The sequence below is a fragment of the Chamaea fasciata genome, unplaced genomic scaffold, assembly GCF_029207755.1.
Source record: "Chamaea fasciata isolate MVZ Bird 193981 ecotype frontalis unplaced genomic scaffold, bChaFas1.0.hap1 SCAF_2, whole genome shotgun sequence".
Lineage (NCBI taxonomy): Eukaryota > Metazoa > Chordata > Aves > Passeriformes > Sylviidae > Chamaea > Chamaea fasciata.
In genome coordinates, this window is record NW_027094087.1 from 14,076,707 (window position 1) to 14,098,180 (window position 21,474).

A 21,474-nucleotide genomic window follows, 5' to 3' on the forward strand; every position below is an offset into this window, starting at 1 on the left:
TTCCTTTCTTCCTATTAAATTGTATCTCTGACTTGGAGCCTCTCATTTGTTTTGCTTTCAAACCACTACACCTCCCCATCCTGAAAGATTGATTTCAATAAACGCTATTCTCATAAAACTATGATTTAAATGGGAAAGCAGTAATTGTCACATTTTTATCACTAAAAACATTTTTGCTGCTAGCTTTGCTATTCCTACCTCTAAATTCTTTAAATTATCTCACTTTACAAGATATTGGGTAAAATGTGATACTAGATCAATAGTAAAGACCAAACAGATGAAAGCATTAATACTCATGTCATTAAATGCATTTCAAAAAATAAATCAAATGGTATAAATTTGTTAAAGCTGATCTTTCTCCTCACCCAGGCATCTTTCTGTATCAAATAGTTATATCTGATGATATTGTTAGTTCCTCTGATCAATGGCAAGAGATTTTTGGAAGAAAAGGAATACAAGACCAGTGACTTTATCTCTTTGAGTCTGGACACGGACTGTTTACAACTCTGGCTCTCCAATTTTTCTTAGCACACTGGGTAGAACAGACACATTAATTGTTTTGAACAGTTGGAATTATTAATATTAGAGAATCAGACTATTTGTTTGCTGTGACTTTGGGGTTTTTTCATATTTTATCTCTGGATAAAATAGTTGAGAGTAGTTTGTGCTCATTTTAACAGGAGTGTTCACAACAATTATTCCTTTGCTCACTCTAAACTTGTTATTTTTTTTCTTTATTTTCCTGACTTTTGCAATGGCAAGCTCACATCTCATCTCATGATGGAAACAAGCTTTGTATAAATTTGCGATTCTTGATTCTGAGTTCTCATTACTGGTGCATTTACAAAAGCACTTATCCATCTGCATTCTCTAACCCTATAAAAAGATTCTCATTTGTCAGAGTTTTCAGAGCATACACCTACAAGGTTTCTTTCCTCTGCCTGACCACCTATTCTCATAAATTGTAGAGGAAATCAATTATCTCCAAGATCCCTATATCTTGCAGACATATCTGAAAGAAACTAATGAAAAAGCTAGGAGGGGGGAAAGCAGTAAAGTGGCAGGAGTCACAGGCAGTATGACAACATGCACTTCATTTCCTGAAGAAATTAAGAGGAACAGTAGTGAGTGAATAAAAAGCATCTGATACGTTGGTCAAGTGTTTGAGTTGTAGGACTTTGAACTTAAATTCAACATTAACTGAGTAATACTTCTTATGTGTAGACTGTATATCATGTATTTTCAGCTTTCTAATTTTTAACGTAACTGCATAAGATAGAGAGGAATTATAGCTCTCTTTAATTGTTATTTTCCACCAGACCAGACAGAGAATACACTTTGGATATCTCTTTCCCATCTGCAAATTCAGAATTCTTTCCAAATTGCTCTGTTCCATTTACAAATAAATATATATTTATTAAATGACCATTTACTTTTCTCAGAAAGGCATATGAATTTACTATAAATGTAAAGTCCTGACATATGAATTTACTGTAAATTTAAGCCTCTGTTAGTCAGTAGCCAAAGGAACTGTTAATAGCTATAAACCATTCAGCAAAACTTCAAGTACATACTAATTGGAACAGTCATTTTTTCTTCCTGCTTTTGAAGCCACATTATACCACTCAAAGTCAAATTTCAAAGAAGTATTTTTCCTAAAATGGTTCAGAAAGATGGGTACAATCATTTTGATGAACTAATCTCTCTGTTTTAACTCTTCAACATGGCCGCAGGATTGCTGATACTTCTGTCTTCTATTTTGTCCCCTGTAATGTAGAACATTACAGGTTGGAAATATTCTTCCAGCTTATACAAGGACTTGGATGTCTTTCTCCTGGACATTCACCATGCATAAAATTCTCTATTTTATCTGGTTAGGTTTCAGCTACTTTGCTTCTCCTTCCAGGAAAAAGTGTTTAATGGCAATGCTGTTTAAGAAGCAATAAGCACAGAATGCAGTTAATTTTGATTTAGCAGTCAGGAAATACTATTTTCAATTAAAGAGAAGTTCACAATAGTTTATGAGTATACTATGTCTTAAAATACAAGTCATCTTAATTTGGCTAGAGATTATTTTATCTTTCTAGAAGTCCTGTTGTTCAATGCTCTTCCTGAGTTTAACCTAGTAGAAATTCGTGTTCTCTCTCAGACTGCTTTGCCCAATCCTTCAAATGAGTGCCCTTGAGAAAATGCTTCAATGACAAACTCATTTAATCTTAATTATAGGTTCTTAACACATCTGAGACTGAGTTCATCAGCTAGGAAAGCATGCTGGAGCTTTCATTCCTCCTGTGAACAAGCTTAAACTGCAGCAGAATGTCCCTTACACTGAACTGCTGCAGCCTCACCTTTCCCCTTTGACTTGACATGTCTTTCTGTCTCTCCTACCTCCTGCTGTCAGATGGTTTTTCTGTCATACATATGCAACTACCAAATGTCTTTCAGTAAAGTTCTGTTATTAAAAGCGGTTCGATTTGGAGTAAGGTTTTACGCTTCTAGAACAATCTTACTGAGGGATGGAAAATTTCCAGGAAAAATTATTTACTTACGGACATGTTAGGAATACTCCTGCAGTACCACTTACAGAAGTTCTCATTTCTGTATCTCTGCCTTCTTCTTTACTAAGAAAAGGAAGAAGAAATAAGCTCAATGAAATTATTATCTTGTTTAGGAAGACCTTATGCTAGTCTTCCTGTTTAATCCTGTCCATTCCTGCTTTACCTTGATTCTATCTAAGCTCCACTGATACAATTTAGGGTGAAACTAACCTCCATAAAACCCAATAGCATAGTATGCTTTTATAAATGGAATAATTATAATGTTATCCTTTTGTCACAGCTGCAAGGACAAATTCATGACACATGCTAAACTGAAAAGTGACAATTTCAACATTAGCTTGCCAGAATATGCATTCTGGAATAGTTGTTCCCTTTATGCTGTAGGGCCAGAGTGCTGAGTGTCCTTTCCCCACCACTTTAACAGTGTGTTTGGACTGCCAAGTAAAGCAAAAAACACCAAAGCTATTTTATTGAGTTCCACATATCAAAACATCTTCTAGTACTTGAGTGTCAGGGGCTGAAATGGTTCATGCCTTGTAATGAAGGAGTTTTGCCCATTACAGCAAAAACTGTGTAAAGAAGCTACAACCACAGAAACCTACCCCTCTTTGAAGATGCCTGACTGGAAGCTTGGACATGAGTTAAGCTGCCTAGATAAGATAAAGGGGACAATATCAGCGATTGAGACATGGGGACATTCCGAGTTCTGATCAGAAGCCAAATTTATTGAGCAAACAAGGCACTTATATAGGGTTCTATTTTTGGTAACAATTTCTCATTGGTTACACATTCTTTATGACATCAGTTACTTGGTAATCATGCTAAAGTTTCAAAACATGTTTCTTGGTCACTTCTACCCAAAGGAGCCTTTATCTGTCTGTTTCTCCCATGGATTCTGCTCAATCAATGCTAAGATACCAGGCTACTTTATCAGTTCCATTATACTCTCTGTTTCAATCCCCATAGGACAATATGGTTCAATCATCTCAGGCTGAGGGAAAAAATGCATCCACAGTAAAGCCAAACCCAGCAGCTGCGCCAAGAATCATCCCTGGCTGGGTTTGGGGTGGAGGAGACCAGAGACCACATAGGCCAGGTTTACACAGAGTCCCCCCCAACTGAGGGGGGTGGAGGTATCCAATGTGTGGTGTAACTTCTGGTCAGAGGCAGTGAACACACATCCTCCCTGACACAAACCATCCCAGCTGTGAAATCCTCAAACCCACAGGCCACAGCCACAGGACAGTCACATGAGAGGCAGCTGAGGGGGTGTCATAATCCACCAATGACCCTCAAAGTACTCCTCAGACTCTTTCCCGAGGCCTTGCACCACAGCATTGCACATGATGCAAAGTGATGCAACAGATCCAGAGTCTGCTGCAAGAGACTGTTTGAAACTGCCCCCTCGGCCTGGAGGAGAGATACCTGGGCATTCCCACCTGGTGTGAGCATATATTTATCCATTGGATTCTATGCTTTTTAGGGGAACCTCATCGCCAAGAAGACCAGCTGGAGAGGGTCATCAGGATGCTGGTGGGGTCCATGGAGTGGTGATATTTTCTTTAGTCTGTCTCTTTCATCCCCTTTCCGTCCACCGACCTCTTTTCTATTTCTTTCTCTTCCTTCTTCTGTCATATTTACTACCAAATAAAACCCAAACTTATTGACTTTGGCATATGGTCTCGTTTGCACCTTAATTCAGGCAAAGTATTTTCTAATAACTTGAAAAACTGGACTGTAAAACTGAGTCAGCTTGTTCATAATTGCCTTGGAGTTCTTCACCTTTTTGCATAGACAGCATCACAGGCAAATCCTTAGTCTCAACTTCTGGGAAGCATATCATCAGCTCAGAATCTGTTTTTATAGTAGTTTGCTTATTTTCCTTCTTTTTTTTTTTTTCCTGAGAACATTAATAGTTATATCTTTCTATATGTAATCCAGTATTATATCCCATTTACTGCTTCTGGGACCCTCCAATGCATCTCTTTATATGCACACTGTAATTTGGCAATTTACTTCAATTAGAACATTCAATAAAATATTCATGGAGGTGGCCCGTTGTTGAAATAGACCATTTGTTTACTTAAAGATAGGGCTGCAGCACTCACAGGTATAATCTATTAGGGAAGCTAATTGACATTTTGACCAATAGATTTTCCATGACCTCTCTCCATGAATCCTGACAAAGGCTACTGGTCACTATATCAATACTCACACCTACTGGGTGACAACCACAAGTAACTTAAATGTATTTTTAATAGAACACTCTGTTTGAGTGACCCTATCTCAATGAGTAGACACTGCCATGAATATTTATTTCATACTGCTTTTAATGGAACCTTATACTGAGGGACACTTACATTACAAAAAAGTCAAGCCCTATTAATTATCCAAACCACCACTTCTAATAGATTGCTTGGGGGGAAAAAAATCCTACAGTTTACCAGGTTTTTATCTACCACCTGATGATTCATTGTTATTAGTAAAATGAACTACATACCAATTTTTGTGATACAAATATAAATTACATGCATGGCAAATTTCTTCTCTGAGATCAGATCTTGATTCAGCAAACCTTTCCTCCTCTGTTCATATTTACGAATATGCAGCCCCTGAAACAGCACATAGGAAATTAGGATAACATCTGTATAGGTGTGCATCAGGACCTTGGATTGAAAAGTGCAAAATCTTACCAGGGTACTTTGGCTGCACAGTCCTAGGAATCATAAAACAATCCATTTAATCAATTAGAGAGTCAGTCACCCACATCCAATAGAGTGGATAATCTTAGAAAAAAGAAATCTGTAAGTCTGAACTGGTTATAGTACCTGGATTTCTTTGCCAAGAATAGGAGGATATAATTTCTGGAAATATCTGGGAAAGAGGTTTTTGAAACTTTAATGACATTTTTTCCTTATTGTTCCATATGCCTTCTGTGCCAAATCACTACCTTCATCAAACACTTATATGAAATCTGGATATTTCTCCAGAGGATATTCTTCAGGAAACTCTCTTGAATTAAATAGAAATATAAAGATTAACTTAAGATTTCTTCCCATAAAAATTGTTTTCAATGTAAACAGAAGTAAGAGCAAATTTAAAAGAATAGTCTTTCTTAATCCTAAAATTCTGAGTGGTGCAGTTTGTCAATACTCAGCGTCATTGTTCATTAGAAATTATGCTAAAAATGTACACTTTCTTTGATTTAAACTGCCTACTGAAAATATTACTACTTCTAGTTCATGCTTTAGCTAGACTATCAGAATACCTTTCTATGTGGCATTTCATTTCATCCTGACAGCATTTCTATTGGAGATTTATTTCTTGTCTATTCTGACGGGATAATAGGGGAATGTGTGTGGGATTCATTCAAGAAGTCTTTACTTTCCAGAAACAATAAATATGTATGTTATGTGCATGGGAAAAAAACCCTTTTCTTATGTTCAATTACATGGACCATCAGCTATTGAACTGCTAATAATACTTCATAAAAACAGTACAAATTTTTTCATTTTGTTCTTATTTTATTAAGGAATATTAAAGGTATTTTATATCCTTAAAAAAAGATTTAAAAAGTTCAAAGTTCAACACCTCTACTTTCCCTTCCATAATGAAATACTCAAGCATGTGGCAGGGACACAAGTGACCTACAGGTCCTCTACAGCTTTCTTTTCCATGTTCCTGTGTGAGAAGGGGAAAAGGAATGCAAGTCTGAAAGAAACAGCCTCAGAAGTTAGAAAATGGGGTTCACAGTTGGCAAGGGAACAAAAACCCTGAACTCCAGAAATGAGTAAAGAAGATCATGTTGGTAAGCAACAAACAGGGCTCTAGGGATAAGAGATAAGAGAAGAATACACAGATTTGAAGGAAAAAAAGTAACTCCACCTGATACTTTAAGTAATGGAATGATCTAATAGAATGTCTAAAAAGCAAAATCTCAGGTAGACAGGAGAAAAAAAAAATTGACCCAGTCATTTGTTCTTCACAAAGCTTGTCAAGGTTTTAGGCATCTATCAAAAATTTGGAGGTTGGGAGGCGTGGCATTGCAATGTCTTCCAGTGTCCTGGATTTTCAAGCAAAACCAGTAAAGTCCCAAGAAAAGACAAAGTCTTAAACCCAAGGAAAAAATAAAACCCAAGTAAATAATTTCCATGGAGAAATGCAGTCCTATAGTCCTTGGCAGCATCTTCTCCAAAGGGAATGTAAAGATGATTATGCTCTGACAGTCTTTTTGAAATCAAGGTGGGTGATAATTGACTCACACACTGGTATGAAACACCAGGTACACCTACACCAGGTATGAAAAACATCCTTCAGGTGGCAGTGATGAGAGAATAATTTTTACATTGTTGCCCTGTGGGTTTCAAAACTACCCACTCAAGAAAAAATATTGAGTCATAGAATCATAAAACATCTTTAGTGGAACAGGATCTACAAGGATTTTCCTGTACAACTCCTGGTCCTGCACAAAATGGACCCAACGATCCCACCATATGCCAGCATTGTCCAAACACTTGAACTCTGTCAGCCTTGGTGCTTAGACCTTGGTGTGAAATCTTTTCAAGTGCCCAACCACCTTCAGGGTGAAGAAGCTTTTCCTAATATCCAACTCTGACACCATTAAGTTTCAAATGTTGTCAAAGTTCCCTTGAACAGTATTACTGATATAAATCTCTATCCAGCCCTGGTATTGCCAGCTGGATCAAATGGGAGTTTTTCTAAAATGTCCCAAAAAGAGAAGTATCAGCTTATACTAATAGCTTAAGCAATTCTCACTCCTGTTCCCTAATACTGGGATCTTAAAATACAGATTGTTTTGCTCTCTTTTACAACAGCTGAAAATTCATACCGACAACGTGACGGTTCAAATGGTGAAACCTTCTCAGAGTGTTTTTCACTAGCTATCCCTGTCTGTGCACTTTAAAAAAATTTTGTATATAAAAAGAAATTATTCTATTTCTATTAAATTAGAAAAATAAATAGGACCAGAATAGAGCATTAATTTACAGAATAGGGTAATGTCTGAGAAAGCATGTATAAATTCCAACTAGAATCATAGAATCACAGAGTGATTTGGATTGGTAAGGACCTTGAAGATCATCCCAATCCAAATCCCCTGCCATGGGCAGGGACACCTTCCACTAGATCAAGTTTCTCAGAGCCACTTCCAACCTAACTTTGTTCCACCAGAGTCGAGACAGTAATTATCCTCTGAGGATGAAACTTCACTTTGAACATTCCTAAGATTTTTAAATACAGATTGAGATTTTGATTACTCTTTTTCACTCTAACTCCATAAACGTCATAGAATAAACACTTGTTCTCATCAATTCAGAGTGTAGGCGTATGTCTGCTTTTTTAATGCTGGATAAAGTGGGGATCAGCCTGAAAAAACTCTTTCTGACATTAATTGTCCAGCCCTCAGTTCCTGACTGTCCTATAGATGAATTAGGCTTAGGGGGGCCATAATCACTTCCATGGTCAATAGCATGTCCTAGCAGCACTTGCCAAAACAATTTCAGATTTGTGATGCAAAGACTATGTCACAGGACATTTTTTCCATGTTCAAAATTTCAAAGAAGAGTATCATTAATGTGTAGAAATACACAAATTTTTGGGAACTAGCCATTGATTACATTTGTCATTTCAAACACTCATTAAAGTCATAACTGTAGGGTTTCAGATATGAAAAGCAAACATTGGTGGACACCTGTGATAGCCAGGGGAGTAGCTGGGCATGCTTGTGTGTGTGTGGCATTAGACTGGAAAACAAAACATTTAATGTATCCATCATTCAAAATAAAATGCACAGACATGAAAACCTGTCAAGAGACAAGTACAGTAAATTTCAGTTAGGTATGCAAATGTGTCAGGTCAGTTGTATATTAATGAATTTTAATTTTTATTATAAATTAGTTATGAGATTATATTTTCCCACTTGCTTTTTTTCATTTCAGTTTTTTGAAGATGCTGTTTCACAGTTACTTGTAAGATATTTTAGCTGTTTTTCTTTCATTATGCAATGCAATGAAGCCACTGTTCATAATAGGATCTTCCACATGCTACTGCACTAGAATAGCTGGAATTTTCATCTCAACTCATCAATGTTGAAATTAAAATAATATTTCTCTAGGACTATGCATATCTAATTAAGAAGTCAAGTTTAAATTAGTTATCTGACACTGATTTCTTTTAAACCAAACATGATGTCTTCTCTCAATTGAACTGAAAAGAATGTTTTACAAATCTGTTGCTTCATAGACTTATAGAATCACTTAAAGGTTTGTGTTGGAAGGGACCTTGAGGATTATCTTGTTCCAGCCCTCTGCCATGGATAGGAACATCTTCCACTAGGCTGAGTTGCTCAGAACTCCATCCAGCCTTGGCCTTCACTTCAAGAAGAATGTCTCTCTTTTCCTAATCTTTTTCATATAGATATTCTTTCAGGGGTTTGAAAATACTAGTTTGTTTGGAGAAAAATTAGCCATGATATTTATAGGTTTTTAAATTTAAAAGTTAGGTTTGAAATAAAAAAGTAACAAGTAAGCTGATTTCCAGACTTGAATATTTCTGAGCTATTACAAAATATTTTTCAGATTAACACCAAGAAGTTTCAAGGGGGAGAGTGAATTTTTTCAGAATTCCTGGGATAACTCTTGTTCTCTTAGAAAGATGGTAAAATATTCCACTAAACATATAATATTTTGATTGCTTCCAAATTTAAAAAAAGGGAAAAGGCACTTGAGAACAGCTTTTAAGAATCAAATACTTTCTCTTTTAGTAGACAAAAGCTATATAGATAATAGCCTCTACTGGTACTTATGTAAAGAAATCTACAATCAATGTAATGATTTAAAAGTTTCCTTTTACTAGATTTAATGTTCACTTGTTTTTCTAGTATTTTCTAGGGAAGTACATTGAGAGCTGTCAAAAATGTATTTTCTGATAAATCCTAAATATTGTTTTTATGATATTTTCATCATAATGAGTATTTAATATTTATATTCCAAACATATACCACTCTTCTTCTAGAAGCACAGAATAACTCTGTAGCCCAAAATACTATAAGTATACTATAAGTATACTATAAGAAATAAAGATTCTGTCTGGAGGATTAAAAAGAATTTCAGAAAAATTAACTTTAAAAAAATGAAGCACTTACACCCTAACTAAGAATAAAAATTCTATATATTTTATAGAAATATAAGAAAGTACACTTGTCATGTACTTTGAAGATGTTTGTTCTCTAAATACTGTTGGTAAAATTCCATGTTGTTTTTACCTCAAGCATTCCTTTGAAATATCAAGGGCTTTAGGGTCCCAACGTTTTTTCACATTATATCCCAAGATTCCATTGTTCTGGAACTTTTTTCCTTCTATATTAAACCTGCCTTCTTTTAGTGTTTAGTCTATTTCTTTTGACTGACAACCCTGGGAATACAGTGGACACAGAAATACCCATATTTAGGAATAATGAAAAGAGCTCTGAAACAAAACAAATAGAAAGGTCCAAAACTTTGTCATGTAATTGGAAGAGCTTATAAAGACCAATACTGAGAAAGTATCATCATTAAAATAAATGGGCAGCAGGTTGTCACAAGGTTTGTCTAAAGACAGAAGGTTAAAAGCCTGATCTTCTGGCGTCTGGTTCCTGTAATTAATCACCATTGTCCCTGCAGGGAAAAGCAAATCACAAGAGGATTATTTAAATTGTTCATAGCTATTAAGGCAGACTAGAAAAAACCTTGAGACAGCTCAAGTCTTCTAAGTCCCCATGTGACTCTTACTCTCTTACAGTCCTTGGAGAGAAAGCAGAGCTCCTGGATGAAGAACAATGCAGTATTGCCCTGCACATGCTGCAATAACTAAACCTCTGAACTGATTGGAATGGGAGTTTATACTGAAAATATTGTCTGCAAAGACTAAACTTTGCATGCTTAGCACCCAGCAAACTTCTTTGTTTGTCCCTAAAGTTACAGTGGTGTTTAAATCAAGTCTTGAGTCATTCTTTCATGTTGGAAGCATTATTCCAGTTCTTCTCTAACCACAGTTCATCTTGCTCTTTCTCACCCTTCTCAACATATTCGGCAAGTCCAACAGTCTCCAGAGATCAAATATTAAATTTCTCTGGCAAGACAGATTGGTACTAAACATATTTTAGAAGGCATTACAACACCCAGTCACATATGTGATTTGTCCGAGGTGGCACAGGAAATCTCAAGGCTAAGACATGAGCAGACATTTTCTGAGGACCCAGCAGAAGCTTATGTGGAAGATGGCCTTCTTTCCAAAAACTACTCCTACCCGAGAAACCTTCAAAAAACCTTTTGAACAACTCATACTAGGAAAAATAATTAAAATCTAAAGAAGCTAGGAGAAGGCAAGAATGTAATTCCTGTTTCTTAGATGTTAAATATCTGGAGACAAAATCAGGGAGTTAAAAGTCTACAAGACTTAGAATTATATTTTACCATCTGATCAGCACAACATTTGTTTTTTCAGTTTCTTTCCTAAATTTCATCCAAGCAAACCTTCTTCACATTTTGCAATCAATGTAAATTAAACAGGCCAGCAGCACCTCAGAAGATATGGTCCAAAGAAACATTTCCATTTCAGGTTTTCCCTTGATTTTTCCTGTTCATCATGCTCTGTCCCTTTTTTCCTAGCAATTTTGAAGAGAAAAATTAAAAAAAAAAAAAAAATAGAAGTTATGTCTACTAAGCATGTAAAATAATGTCTTAGAAGAAATTAATGATTATTCGTTTGGATTTTTTTTATATGCACTGAAATAAATTAATGTTGGGCAGTGAAATTCTGTTGTGGTACACTAATATGATCTAAACACAAAGGTGCTTAAAATAAGTTGCCAGACCTTTGTAGAAGCTGCTGCTCCTCTTTTGACTTTAACAGGCACCTTTTTCCCATACCAAAGATCACCTGCAGCCATAAATACCTATGTGAGAATGTTCCAATTAAGCAGCTCAGAACACTGGGCCACTAAGGTAGTGTGGGATGTGTGAGAATGTCTGAGATAAAGTGCAAGAAACTTCTGCTTTGACATTTATTTTTGTCATTGGTTTGTTTCCTAATCACTGGCTGTGTGATTTAGTTGATCCTAAAATTTGTACAGAGAAGAAACATATAAATGCTCAAGTGTGTTTAATAAAGACAATCCTGCTAGATGACAAAGTGGTGGTCTGTTATCTTCAATCGTTACAGCCATCATTGTGGCAAATGTTTAAAAAGTAGAAAAGCAAGATAAACTCTGCCTCCAGATATTTGGAGTTTCACTATCTGTGGCATCTATATTAGCCTCAAGAGTGCCAAAAATTTACTGCGGGTCACAATGAGTTTGTGTTTATTCTGTCCCTGCATTACCCAATGCAATATGTTAGAGATTGTGTCAACAACTTTGCGGCTGTTCTGTGTTTTTATGCCATGTGATTTGGGTTCAAACCCTCCAGTTCACATAAGTGCAACTTCAACCTCTAGAGCAGTGAAGATAGCTGGAGTTTCTGTGAAACTGAAAACAGATTTACAGCTGAACAGCACCTTTCTCCTTTTTTCATACAAAAAATACAAAGCCCAAGAAAAAATACCCTGACTGCTCTACTTTTCTGGATACGTTATCCGCCTTGGCTAGTTTAAGGGAGGTGTGTAATCACCAAGATGATTACTGCCTGAGGTAGGACTGCACTAGTACCTTCAGCATCAATTGTGTTTTACAGCCTGGTTTTATTCAAGGAGCTAATAGATGTGGAGGAATAAGCTCTTTACAGGGAGAACACTGCCAGAATTACTTCCTTTGTCATCTCTGATGACATGGTGGTATGTATGCATTCAGGTTCTAGAAAACAGTTCTAGAAACACACATTCTGCCAGAAAACCTCTCTGCTTCCTGCAAAACAAAAAGAAACAGCAAAGATGGATTGAAACATGAAGTCATCTCCTTTTCCTTGTAGAGACAATCTCCACATCTTTTCCAAGGAGCATTGAAACCAGTTACAGTCAGACTGCAGTGGAGAGGGGCCTTAAAGCATACAAAAACACAAAACACATGGTCTATACATCACATCCTAAATTGCCTTTGTAAAAGGTAATACAGCAGAAAAATTTCTCCTTCGTGTTAAAAAAGCATTAAGCCACAACAATTTTGTTATATGTAAAAAGGAAGACTAACAGATGCCAAAATAGAGATGATTAATAAAGGCAATTTGAATGAGAACATTTTCAAGCTATTGTTACATTTAATCCTTTTTTATTCACATACTGAATCCAAAGCAGAGCACTGTAACATCTACTAAGAAAAAATTAACTCTATCTCAGTCAATACCCAGACAGAAATTCAAAAGTCTACAAAGCAGGGCATTTTTGTACAAAGTGCCTTCAACAGAAATTCAGTTTTTTATTGGAGCAGACTAATCTTTCTATTAAGCAGAACCCAAAAACAACATAAAAATCAAAGACTGAAAATAAGGTTAACTTTTTTCATAGTACTGGATGTAGCACACTGAGAACTGAAAATTCTGTGTTTCGCAGATCTTTAACATGAATTTTTACATTAATAGAATTCAAATAAATTTAAATACATCATCTGGGCAAATTCATGTCTTTTCGAAACACCAATCTTTACCACAAAAGTACCAAAAGACTTAATAATTTGACTCAGGATCTTTTGGAGTTAACAGAAACTTTAAAATCAGGGTAAACCAGTGGAAGACCTGGACAATTAATTCAGTGTAAAACTTTTCAAAGTTTCCTAGAGAGATTCAGCAGAAAACAGCTTTAAAATGTATTTTTGATAATTAATGTTTCCTATTTGTCCTGGAAAATCACACTTTTAAGGAGAAAAAAAACCCAGCAAGAGCTAAATTTAAAATGTAGGAGTGTTTTAGGAGGGTCCTTGTCATTTAAAGAAATTTAATTAGCTGACTAGTGTTCTTGTGATGAATATGAATTGTGGAATAGAAGATTTCCAAAAAAACATTTTTCACTTAAACTGACTGAGAAACAAACTTGATAAACCACATTAAAGTTAGCTCAGATGGCAAGAAATTGAAAAAAAAATTGATAATACTAACCTGTGCAGATGAAGAACTTGTCACATATATGTTGATTGATGGCTGTAAACTCATTTAAAGCTTAGAGAACAAGAAAAAAAAGAAAGAGAAAGAAAAAAGAAAGAAAGAAAAAAAAACCAAAAAAACCTACAACAAAAAACCCAAAACAAACAAACAAACAAAACAAAGAAAACCCACCAAACCTGCATCGCATCGCATAGTTGGCAACTCTACAGATCAATCAAAGCAATAACTCATTGCTCATGAGACAATGATAGGAACTGATGTTTTACTTGACAGGTTCACCACCATCAGCTCTAGTAGGAGTACAGTTCAGCCTGTGATCATCAGCCAGGAAACTACACTGCTGCCTGCTTTTAGTTTCTGCAGGCGTAAACTGCAAGATGTGCCACAGTGCATGGGACAGATGGGTGTGGGGATGGTGCAGGCATACTGCAGCTGACATGCTTCTATTCTCAAGTCATTTACCCTTTGACAATTGTTCCTGGATAAAGCTGAAAATCTAACAAAATATATTGGACCTCCAGGAAAGAAGTAACACAACAACAACTACAAATTATTCCAGCTAGAGTAAAAATTATCTGGGAAAGAAGTCCAGCTGGTGAAAAATATTCAAATACAAAGTAATATATGACCTCAATAAACATTGCCATTTTGAGACCAGTATTTGAGCACAGGACTTTAGTTTTGATATTGTCAAGATTTATAGGCTGCATGAAATAAAGGTTTCTCATTTACAAGGTGAATAATCTTTAGAGAGGCTTAAACAGCTTTTAAAGAGCATTATTTTTATCTTTCTCTGTCATTATGTGTTATTCATATAGTATCTTGCCATATGCCAGAAGGATCAGAAGCACGCAATAAACCAGAGAGTGAGGCTCACTTGTACCCTTGTTGGCAGGCTCAGCAATAACACAAAAGGATGAAGGAATGAAGATATGGAACTATCGTTCTACTTTTTTAAGTAGTGGAAGACCAAAGAAAATTTCTATCAGAATTAATAACACTTTTAAGAAATTAATCCCATGCAAGAGCCTTCATCTTTCAAAATGAAAGAAATTTTTTACAACAAATAGTGTATAATTCCATCATGTGTAAGTAACAACTCAGTAAGAAGGATTCTCTATTATATAAGGAGGTAACTTAATGCAAGGAATATTTTGCTTATTATCAATCTTTCAATTTTATAATTATGCAGGCTGTGTTAAAAGCAGGACTGAAAAGATCTGGAAAAACCTCTTGGCTTGTAAAAATTAGAGGTGCAGTTGAAAAGTGGAGAAAAATTGCAGAGCAGATAGAGAGAGATTTTTAACCAAATCAGCATATGTTAACATTTCAGTGAAACATTCAACCTGTCTAAGACTGTTTTTCTGCAAACAGAAGCCTTATTTTTTCTGCAAGAAAGTCTGTTTCTCAAAAAGAGAATTGTATGAAGTTACTTCAAATTCGTTTGATCCATTGTTAAACTGTATTTTCTGACTTGTTCATTGTAAGCTCTCTCACCACTCTCACACACACATTTTTTCATCTCTTTGGATTTGTTTGGTCTTTGAGCAGAATATTAACTTGTTTTGTTGCCCAAACAATTTTGTGTTGTTTAGTTGGTTTTGTTTGGTTTTTTCTTACACTATTAATTTGTGTTTATATAAAGTCAAAATTATGCTTTATTGAACACTATCCAGTAGACAATTGAAATATAATATTCAAAATTATACTGAAAATAATTATACCATTTCTCAGTGCTACAAACATAAAACATGAGTTGTTCCATTGAGTGCATTGATCCACTTATTAAATACTTAAACAGGTAAATTACTTTCAAATAAAACATTATTTTTAAAAAAAACTTAGCTTTATATATTCCTGTAAGTACTTTTGCTAGAATGCAGGCATCCCTTTCAACATCTGCTTTGCCAAGAAGGCCCCTTCACAGCCTGTTGAACACTGATAGTTCTGAAAGACCACTAAGTTTGAAGTCTCTCTGGGATTTGAGGATTTTATCAGCTGATCTAGAAAACCGAAAGTCCTGGTCAGAATTTGCTGCATGATGTTGCTCGTGAGAATTAATACTGATTGCACAAGAAATACCAGGTAATTTGTATGTTTCAAAAGAGCGAAAATTTGCATTGAGAACACCATCAAAGGCAGGAGTATATGTACAATGAAAGGTACATGTTTTGAACTAGCACATAAGTTAAAATTGAAGTCAAAAAGAATCTGTTGTTCATGCTAAAAAAGTTGGTTTATTTCCAGTTATTACTTAATTGTAACCATTTTAAGACTTTTTTTATCTTTGTACTCTAGTAAGTGTACTCTGCTTTGCTTCATAAAAAGTAATGAAGCCTAGAAATATAAAACCTCATTATAGATATTTTCCATTAAAAGCTTGCTAAGATGTTAGAAGGAAACAGCCATTATTGTGCTGTTTACTGTGTGCTGGTAATTATGTCAATGGCTCAGAGAGGTTTCATTGGATACACCTAAAAAACACTCTAATATTTCATCATTTACACAGAGGAAAAAGATTAAGCTGAAACACTTAATGAGAAAAAACGTTAATATCAGTAATGGAATATTTTGCTTTTTTACATTTCTCTTTAAATTCCCCGTATTCTTTTGTTTCTGTGGAGTTGCTTTCCTGCTTTTTCTTTTTTGTTTTAATGTTTAGGATGCTTCTCCAGAAGCTTTCAATTTTAATGAATATTTTAATCACACATATTGCTTTAGCAAACATTCATCAGACAACTTCTCCTACATACAGATAGCCTTAATTCTAATTTTTTTCTTTCCTGTAAAATTGTCTGCTTTCTTGAAGCAAAATTATTCAATAAATTGTTATATTTTTCCACATCAAAGCCTTATAAATAAAGGTATATTACATTTTTTAGTCTTAAATTGTCTTTTAACTCTAACGTTCTTTTTTCCCTTCAGTCACCCATCATCCCTATTATAGGAACTTAATTCGTAAAATGAAACTGTGCAGTATTAAAAAGCATCACACGTCTTCTGCTAGTCATTATTATTCAGGACATACAGACACAGTTTGAACAAACATCATTTTGAATGGAACCATATCTAATTAAATTAGAGATGAAGAAGATAATACAGTCCTATTTCTAAGAAAAAAAAAAAAAAGAGAAAAATTGAGAAGAAATAGTCACTGAAGGTCAGTTTAATTCCCAAAAATAATTGTCATCTTTGAGTACTTAATTTTAAAAAATCACATTAAAAATGGAATATAAACTTTCTTTTCCACAAAAGATGGTGCATTACTAGTGCAACTTTTCCTTCATTACAGGATGATATTTTGGCATTAGAAAAACCTTCGTATCTCACTATTCCTGAAAAATTTAATTTCGAACAGTTAACTACAAATGTTAAGTCCTTATTTTAGAATGGGGCAATAAAAATCCTCTATTGCCCCTGCAACATTATTTCCAAATCCTTCACACTGTAGTGAAAACTTTTCCTCATAAATTAATCTACAATTTGACTGTCTATCAGATGTTTGAGACTTTTGTTTCACTAAAGGACATTTTCTGCTCAATAAGTCCAGGAACATTTTTTAATACATAATTCTATTTTTAGTGTTTATTTTCCTGATCTTAATTTTTATCTTTTTGATTTATCATAAGAACCACCTTTTTAAAAAATCATATTTGGTTGACATTGCACCATATTTGGTTGATAATGCACCTGAATAAGCTATCAGAACACTTCATAAGAGGTATGAAATAAGTAATCTTTTTCCCTACTTGTGCTGAATCTTCTGAGCAGAATCACAGTTTTCACTTAGCCATTTGACTTCTTTTCTGCTGTAGATCCAGTTAACTAAAGCAGAAGTAAAAAATGTTGCATATCATAAGGAAATGGGTCCGGACAGAAAACTTCATCCACAGCTGTGAGCTGGGAAACATTTGAAATTACTTTTGGGTAATAACTATGAACTATAATTACAGTGTGTTCTTGCACTCTTTCCAGTCAGTCATCTACAAATCTAGCTTATAATAGATGTAGCACAAATAATTGCACTATTGCTTTTTTGCCTTTCTGGATATTGGAAGAAAAAATAATTATTTTTCAGACAATTCCAGTTAAGGGGATATTCTTCCAATCTCTAGTTCCTATTTTCTGGTATTGTCCTATTGTCTGGTAGACAAAGACCACATTGGATGATGTGATGCTGACCCTTGACTGAAATCCAATCAAATAAACAATAATCACGGAGAAACAAAGCAACCAACACTAGTTCAACTGGTAATTCACTAAGATTCTAACTTTTGACTTTTGAATTCAGATACCTCAAAAAAACCCACTGATGTACCAGTATGTGTGTACCCAATGATGGACCTGCATTTTCATGAAATGTTGGGGGGGGGGGGGGTTGCTATTGGCAATTTTTCTCAGCATTTCCTTATTTTTCTGCTCCAGATGCTATATAGGTTTTCTACTGATTCAAATCACTCAATCAGTCAACTGCTTCTAGAACTGAAAAATAATTATCTTTTCTTCTCTCTCATAAACTTGCACTCTGCAACATCCAAGTAGAAACAATGGAAACTGAAATACTAAGAGTCTAATATATATTAAAATAATATAATAAAATAAAATTTTCAGGAGACATTTCATGGCCACAAAGCAAAAACATTCAGCTTGAAGAAAAATAATCAGCTCATTAATGTTTTTTTATTAACTTTCCTTTCAGTTTTCTTTATATTAAGTCTGATTCACCACATAACAAACAACAAAATGCATTAAACTACTATTTAAGACTTATGTCCTCATATCAAAAAATTGTTTCTGAATAATCTTACTTCCTTCTAAGTCAGATATGTATAATTGAAATTTTTTTCACTAGAAAATTTTGAATTTTAGTTACACTTCCCGACTTAACTTTAACTTTTTTCCCTTAGTAATGCAACTTCTAACTCACCATATACGAAATGCAAACCTCTGTGGGAAACAAGGCTACTTGAATCCATACAGGACACTGTTTCTCCTGACCACAGGTGGGCATAATTTCATTTTTCTGAACTGTTTGAAAGATTTTGTCTTTCTCTGTGAAGAATGGAATAAGAAAAAAGAAGTTTGCTACACATACTGATAAAATTGTGCAGGGCCAGGTTATCAAAGCAATAGTGTCTAATGTGTCAGGAATTAGATGGATGTGACTTGATTTTACTTTGTGAGCTTTTTAAAGGTGATTCAGAATAACAGATCGGTCTATATCTCTTGAACTTAATATTTCAAACATGTACTGTCTAGTACAAGCTTTCCAAAAGTATACATTACATGAAAACATATGAGAACAAAACAAAGGAAATGTTTGGCATTTTGGCAGATAATGAGCTCCATTATAAAATCAGCTACAAGCATAGGAACATCTGTTTTGTTTCTGTAAGAAATGAAGATTCAGGCTTTGTAGTAATCACTTAAAATTTAAATTTTAAAGAAGCAAAAATTAGAGCTTTTTATTAAAAAGACTCTTTTAAAACTGTCATTTAAGATGTAATCATCATGATATTAAATCCAACAAGTATTTATCACTACTTAGAAACAACCTTCACTGGTATTACCCTTGATAATAGAAGATGCTTAACAAGTCAAATCAGAGAGCAGTAAGTATGACTGAAATGAGGAAATATTTAACCTCCTTATATATTCTGAAGGTGATGTCTGCCAGTCCTGATCTGAACAAGCTACTACTGATCAGCCTTTACCTAAAAGATAGGAATACTCTGACACTAAATATTGCCTTTTTACTACACCTTTTTGCCATGAACAGCACTCTACTCAGTTGTACCTGGATTTTATAAAGACAATTAAAAAAAAAAAGGGAAGGGAAAGGAAAAAGAAAGGGAAAGGGAAAAGGAAAGAAGAAAAATAAAACCTATCAGTTTTCTGGCAAGGGTTCATAGTAGAGGATTTAGAAGTGTGGAGGGTTTTTTAATATATTTAATTGCTTTCCAATACTTTTCTCATTTCTGGTTGTGCCATACTGTATTTTCCCATCAGCTCCCTTATGTTTTGTCATTGCAGGAAAATTTGCCTTCAAAGGCTACTGTCTAACCGCAGACTTTTCAATTATCAGTGTAGAGATATGAATTAGAACAAAAATACTGTACATGCCAGGAAAAGGATCTGGGTTCCCTTTTTTCCCCTGAAGAAATCAGTGTGATTTCTGGCAGAAGCAACTGAGAATCAACAACTTTTCCCTGTGACTTCTGTTTTTGTCAAAATGACAGATAGGAAAGGCTAGTTCTACATTTTGTTTTGGAAATTCAGGGATAAAATAAAAGTAAGCAAGCAAGCAAGAAAAGCCCTAAACAACACAGAAGCAAATGCAAAGCACTGTCAGGAGAGTGACAAGATTCTCCACATCTCTGCTGTTTATAATTTGTATTTGTAGGTTCATATCACTGCAGTCTAATTGCACTTGTCATCTGTGAAAGTATTCATTCTTCCCCTGTGGGATTTGGACTGATGGGGACTGACAGTGTGCTGGCCTTGGCTGATAGTGAAGCAGGCATCAATCTGAGGCCATGGGAAATGGGATGCTAGGAAGGGAAATATCTTGTTAGGTCATGGAGAGAAGGATGAGATTGTGGGTATAGTTAATATAGTTGCATCATATAAGGTTATATTCTGAGTTCTTGTTTATGATTTGTTAACAATGTTTTACATATAAAGTAATGTTAATGTTCATTGGTTCACTGTTCTGTTACAGAGACTATATATTATGTCTGCCCCATTGTTGGGTCTTCTGAGGTTGTCCCATACTGTGTTCAGTTTATATTCTTTTATTGGCTCCGGCTATCATTAAAGTTGTTTTTTGGGCTTACTCAATCGTTCCCATCCCTATTTCAATTGGCACCTTGGCTGGTCCGGTTCAAGTTGCATCACCAGCGACATTCCCCAACCTATTATCTCCAAAACTTTTCTCAAAGTTCTCATCAAAACAACATAGAATCACAGAATGGGTCAGGTGGGAAGGGACCACACTGGGCCATCTAGTCCAACCTCCCTGCTCAAGCAGGGTCAACCCAGAGCACATTGTAGAGGGTTGCATCCAGATAGTTCTGGAATATCTCCAGTGAGGGAGACTACACACTCTCTCTGAGTTATCTGTTCCAGTGCACAGTTGCCCTTAGAGATCATTAAGTTCCAACTACCCTGCTAAGGACAGTAACACCTTCCACTAGATCATGTTGCTCAGAGCCCCATCCAGCCTTACCTTGAACACTAACCAGGGATGGTGCACCCATGACTTCTCTGGGCAACCTGTGCCAGGGCCTCACCACCTTCATGGTAAATAATTTCTTTTTAATACCTAATCTAAACCTGTTCTCTGTCAGTTTAAAGCCATTTCCCCTCACCCTGTCTCTACATGCCCTTGTACACAGTCTCTCTCCAGGGTATATTGATAATATACAAAATATATTCATGAAACTATACCTTCTATTTAAGACAAAGCAAAACCACAAAAGTATAAACACACTCTGCCACATTCTATTCTATTCTATTCTATTCTATTCTATTCTATTCTATTCTATTCTATTCTATTCTATTCATTTTTTTTCTGTTCTATTACATTCTCTTCTCATCTTTTTTTCTTGAAACTGAAATAATATTGACAGCCTAGTGTCAGGTTGTTTTACAGACTAATTTTCTAGTTATATTTAAAAGTCTTATAAGGGGAAAAATAGTGCTAAAACCAACACAAGTAGAATTGCCATTTAAAACTCACATGAGTTGCTAGATGCAATTTAGAAGAAGGAAGAGTATCATGGTAAGAACATGAAACTTCTTTTTCTTTTTCATGACTTAGAACTGAA